This window comes from Etheostoma spectabile, unplaced genomic scaffold (assembly GCF_008692095.1).
Source record: "Etheostoma spectabile isolate EspeVRDwgs_2016 unplaced genomic scaffold, UIUC_Espe_1.0 scaffold00002338, whole genome shotgun sequence".
Taxonomy (NCBI): Eukaryota; Metazoa; Chordata; class Actinopteri; order Perciformes; family Percidae; genus Etheostoma; species Etheostoma spectabile.
In genome coordinates, this window is record NW_022602885.1 from 1 (window position 1) to 6,474 (window position 6,474).

Genomic DNA, 6,474 nt, shown 5'->3' on the forward strand with positions numbered 1-6,474 from the left:
TCCCGTCAGACCCAGTCTGCCCCATCTGGAGATATAGGAGACTTCATTAATGATGTAAGTTCAAAAATAAGGAAAAATATGTTTTGGTGTAGCACTGGCTCCTTAACGGTTTCTGTTTATAAGCTGGACAGTATACGATGTCCACGGACCTCATTGGCATGACTCATACAAGGGTTTACACAACATGAAGCGCTTTCCCTTTTTTCCCTCCAGAACTGTGTTCCCATCGACAGGGATACTGCTAGAAATATTTGTCCCGTGTACACAGCTCAGTGCCTGGCTCTGAAACAACAGCCAGACCATGATGAAAATTAAAACCCTAATGGGTGGCTGAGCAAGATGAGAAGGGGTTTATTGCAACTTTTACGGTCTGGCCAACTGAACGTTTTATGCTGTGAAAAATCCTCATCTCCATTATATTGTTGGTGAACAATGACTGGCCTAAATCCGGTGTTGCTAAAAGACCATCCTGATACACTTTATAGGTCTAACCACACGGAACAGGAAATACTGTAGAGAGGTTGAATATCTTTTTAAAAAAAAATTGAATCTGTCTGTCATTGTGTCTCCAGGGTCTGAGGGCAGCAGACAACGACCCCACAGCTCCTCCCTACGACTCCCTGCTGGTGTTTGACTACGAGGGCAGTGGTTCAACTGCCGGCTCCGTCAGCTCACTCAACTCCACCAGCTCAGGGACCAGGACTATGACTACCTCAACGACTGGGGCCCTCGCTTCAAGAAGCTGGCCGACCTCTACGGGGAGGGGACGATGACTGAGAGCGGAGCGGGGGGCTGGGTGGGGCTGCGGCAGGGGTTGGGAGAGGCGGGGTCGGTTGGATGGATGCTCCTAGAAACCACTGGCAGGGGCCAAGAACATGACACAGTCTCCATGGTAGAGGTGTGAGGAACAGACCCTTACACGGGCTGTGTTAGTTTGCTCACAGGGACCGAGCCCGCAAAGATGAATTTCCACTGCAACGCAACTGTATTCTGGCTTTATATTTTGTGGCGAGTTTGTAGTGTTTCTTTTTTTCTTTTGTTGTTGTCTCACCGTGCTGGACCCGGCGCTCTCTGGGGATGAATCAAGGCGGTCGTGAGAGACACGTGTAGTGAATTTGTGCTTTGATTGATTTTCAAAAACGAAACCATCTCTTGCTTTAGTCTCACACTGAAGAGAATGTTTATGGGAAGACGCTCTCTGACTCTCTCTTTCACTCTGTTAACTTGAATTTCCTTAGAACAGAAGCACTGTCTTTTTATAAAGTGCCTTTTGTGGTGTGTTTTTGTATCAGACTCCTGCTATCTCAGGATCGGTTGCCATTCGTGCAGTGCAGTGGAGGCGTTCTCTTGTCGCCACCCTGCGCTCCTCAAACCAGCCCTGCCTGTCAATCTCCTCTCCCCTTTATAGTGGTGCAGATTACAAACCCCAGCAGGCAGTCCCAGGAGAGAAGGACACATCCAGGGCAGACTTTCGGACATCATAACCCAATGAATTATGGCCTAAAAGAAGCCAATAACAGTTTAACAGTTGTTGTTGTGTGGAAGATAACACTCTTCTCCAAGGACCTGCTCAGTTTGACATACACAAGCATCACCTGTCGACACACTGACATTGTGTGAGACCATTTTATACATGTGGGGTTTTCTAATTTAGTGGAGAATGCCTGCCTTTCCTCTGTGGACTCATGCAATTAGGAGCCTTTATGTTGAGATGCTTGCCTGCCCTGTATGGTTTTGTGTTGCTTTCTCCACAGTGTAAAGCTAATGGCATGATCTGATCAGTCAGACAATGTAAGAAAGTGGAACTTGAAATGACTTGGAACAAAGGCATCTAAGAAAGAATTTTTTTGTCGCCTTGAACATTCCCGTTTTTATAGGCCAACAAAACTATTTAAAGGTGCATGATTTTTTTTTCCTGAAAATGTTTTACTCAAAGCACTTGTTACTATGTGGTGAGAATGTGAAAATAGTCAGCGGAAACTATATAAATATACTCTGTATAAAGACACTGACAAAATAAAAAAAACTGTAAGATACCTATTTTTGAAGTATTGATGACATAAAAGTTGCTGCTCTTTCTCTAGCTCGTCATCGGGCTTAGGGGATTTTTTGGCCCATTCACTTTTAATATGTGGATATTTTTGTTTCTTTGTTCTCTGTTGAAGCATAATTCCATTTTTTAAGACGCCTGCTTATACATGTTTTGTTTCAGTTTTGCTATTCTTTTCTTCTAATGAGATTGTGTTCTTTAAAATGCTTTGTTATACTCCTTTTATATGTGAAAACACAGCCCAACTCTTTTCACTCTGTAATGTCTCTGACAGACGTGTTCCTTCTGTTGGCCTCTGGCCTCGGGACAGTGGAAGGTTCATTAGCCATGCCTGCTGATAGTTGTTCTATTATTCAGTGTCCTGGGATTATTTTATTCATTCATCTAGATACTGGATGTGTGCTTCAGAAAATAAACAAAACATGTTTTGAAAATGTGCCACCTTTTTTTGGAATATTCCCTACATTCATTATCTTCAGGTGTATGCTGATGTATTTGTGTGTCAATGAATTTATAATGTCACTCAAAGCTTTAAAATAATAGTGGGCCTCTGTGGTCTTGTTTTGAAAATCATTACCTAATATAGCTTTATCTCTATTAGCGTAGACTTAAAGCCACTACGTGTGGGAATTTAACATTTCTGATGGTTTTTTTGCCCAAGTGTTAGCATTAAAAAAGATAGCCCACCACATGGATTAACCAGGGAATACTGATGATGAATGATCTGAAAGCAACACAGAGACTGCATCAGTTTTCACCCAGCTTGTGTAATCTTTCTGCAAAATGCCATCAGACTAGTTAGCAAAAATATCATAAAAGTTCCACACATACTGGCTTTAAATTCACTGCTTTCCCTCCTTTTTTGTTCATGAAATGATCGGATTGTATTTGCACTCGGACTGATTGCACCTTCTTTATATTATGCAGTCGAATAATGTTATTTTAAGTGTTCCCTTTGGAATCAGGCAGTTAAGCTTTGACCCTATTGTTTGGGTTTGGCTTTGTTTTCTAATGAAACACCCACTATTCATCCTTCTATATCATCTCAGAAGACGGAGTAGGAGAGGTCAGGATATATAGTTGTGTCCATTCCTTTGATTTCAATTAGTCAGCTGAAGCACCAAAAATCCACTGGGGACTTAAAGGGATATAATCCTCTCCAGCTGTGTGTCTATCAATTAGCCACACCATTAATCCCCACGGCTTAATCTCATTAGATAGAGCGCTTTTAATGAGACACCCGGAGAGAAAGCAGTAAGGCAGGCGGTAAGAAAGAGGGAGGAAAAATGAGGTGGTGGCAAGATCCAGGTAGGCCGTGTGGAGAGGTGATTACAAGGATGGAAGAGAGGGTCAGCAGAGAGAGGGGGGAGGATTCGCGCGCAGCAGGGACAATGCATAACATTTAGAAAATGGTTTGGGGAAAAAAGGTTACAAATGAGGTAATGAAATAGAGTGATACTTAATCGTGTGTTGTCCATTATGGCCAGAAATTACAGGAGTTAGCAATGGAGGGGGAGAGAAGACAGTAGAGGTGAACAGAGCTGATGAGCATAGTGGACTAGTTAATGAAAGGTCTTTTATTACTCATCTACACTAGAATGTCCCAGTAATGAGAACATGCGGTAATAAACCTAAGTTCACTTTTGCTGTAGTGAATAGTGATTTTGCTATTTACCATGGCAGAATTGCAGACCTATGTTAATAAGAGACTCATTAGAGGTGGGCTCCACCGCTCTGAAACAATAATCAAGTTACTTAAAGGTCGTCTTGGTCATACCCAGTCGGCAGATAAAGAGATTAACTTCAGATAAGGTTCCTTTGATGAGCACTGGCTTTCCCTGTGGCAGACAGGCGTAGTAAATGAAGAAAGCAAACTCAAGTTGCCCCCTTGATAAATGGAGTATATACTGAGAGCTTTGCTGCTGGCTTTCAGCCAGTGCCTTGTGTGTTGTAAATAAAGTTCTTTTCTTCAAACATGTCCAAGTCTGGCTCTTTTAATTTCCTCTTTATATAGCCAGTGAGTCTCTTGGGTCGGTGCTGAGAAAAACCCCACCGGATGTTGGTTCTGATGCCGGCTGTGTGATCAACTGTTCCTAGTTTAGTGTTGGATGTTGCTATTCAGCAAAGGTACCGCCCAGGACAGGCTGGCTCTGCCGGCTGCTTTTCTGCTGACAGCACTCTCAGCATCCTGCTATTTCAGGGCTCGGTCTAAAACGAGATCAAAGCAGCAGAATAAATTTGATGTTCCTGCTGCAAGTGGGGGAGAGAACATCTACTGTTTAACGACCAGCCATTTATGATATGAATTGCTGGTCCAGCGGAAACACTTTGCTGTTGCCAAGACAGGGTGCTTACATCCGTCAGGGATGAAACACTGTCTGTGCATTAACAAACAGAATTTGAAAAGAGAATTTCCTTTAAATCATGATTGCTTTTTTGTGGAGTATCTTATCAATGAAAGTCCTTTATACTCTCCTCCATTCATTTGACAGCTATTGTTACTGTCAGTGAAATAAATGCACTCAGTGAAGTAACTATTATATATAGTATATGTAGTTTGTAGTATTATATATATATATATTATGTATTATAGTAGAAAGACTGAATTATCAACTGGGTCAAGCAGGTATGCATAGCGATGAGGTAATGGATCTGTTTCTGGCTATGTAAGATTAATAACTGGAATATGACCCTGATGAAACAAAGTTGACTTTGTATTAGCCACCAAGATGAATCATTATATTGATGTAGGTTTTGCAATGTGTTTTATAAATGAAATAGACTTATTACATACCTGCCTAGGAGTAAGAAAGCCAATTCAGGATCCATCTCCATCCCCGTCCCTTTTGCCTTTTTTGGTCTTCGATCGGTCGCTTCCAGTATCAGCCATGATAACCACCAAATATAACGACAAAAATAAAATTCTCCGGAGAAAAATCTCCTCCTGCTTCCTTTAACTGGTTCATGACTTCTCACTGCAAAACCTGACTAGGAAAATGCAAACACAGGCTCTGCATGACCTGAATCCTTTCGTGGGGAATCAGAGTGATATACAGAAATATGCAGGACAAAGGTCTATTTCACTCTCAAATTTTATGTTCCTAAATTAAGCTTTTTTAAACAAATGACCATGCAGTTGCTGACACACGGCACTTTTATTCCAGCATGGAAGGACTGGTTAATTTCTGCATCACTGGGCAAATAACTGAGCTGCTTACCAGTTAATGTATTAATAATTCATAACACTGAGACAGGATGTATGAGTGCGTTCACTTGTGATACATAAGTACATTTTGCTGCTTATACTTATGTGGTTGTTCTTCAGCAAATTCTTCAGGGGGCACTGCACCTCCACCTTTACTCGAGGAATTCAGCATGGTGAAAGACACTATTGTGTTGTACAATGGGAAATGTATTGAGTGTTTTTGGAAGCACACCCAAACTGAGGACACAAAGTGGGGCCATCTCGGCCTCTGCCATTCTTTTTTGCGAGACCCCCCAGCTGTACGGAGGTGCAATATTGATCTTGGACTTGTACTTTTTATAGATAATTTTCCCATTGTGAAACATACTTGTATTTATGTAAATGACTTCCACTGCTGACAACTGAACCCTCTAATTATGAGGTGTAAAACTATGCTCACACAACTGCTTCAACTATCAGTTATACATCATGGGATTGCCCTTGTGTTATTTGTTCAGATCCTCAACACAAGTCCATGAAACCTGTGGTGCTGCTGCTAAAGCTCTTTCAGGATCGACTTTCAGTGTGTGATTACATGCTAGAGTGCAGTTGTAAATTCAAGCTGCATCCTCGAGCAGAGCAGCTGCTCTAATCAACTGGATGTAATTCTTCACCTTAGCCACTGGTTAAGTGCCTTCCCGGGACACTGGCTACATGTCTAAATGTTAGGAGATGATTCCTTCGCAGCCAAGTCAGTCTCTGGTGTCCTTCAGGGTGCAATCAAGCTTCTATTCCCATCTGCCCCTCCATTTCCCTCTGTCAGCATCACTTCAGGAATCCAGACCAAAGCTTACGATAAATAATAGATATACAGAACACTCATTAGTATAAATAAATAATTGACCGCCACACGTGTGTAACAGAATTAATCTTGTTAATGTAATGATGATAATACAATAACATGACGGGGAGGAATAACAACCTATGTTATCTGGCCATGTGCCCAATGTAATCTGACTAACTGTAGCTTGATGACTTTGTTTGTCACAGAATGTACACCGTATGTACATAAACTCCTGTCTCCATCCTAACAGCATCACGTTCATATGTGAGGTGAATTTCTTGGCTCAAAGCTGGTAATTTACATTCCTTTTTAATGTTCTATATTTATTCTTTCTTTCCCCAGCAATAGTTTTTATTGAGAAAAATAAAAACATTGTTTTTACATCATAGACCTTTC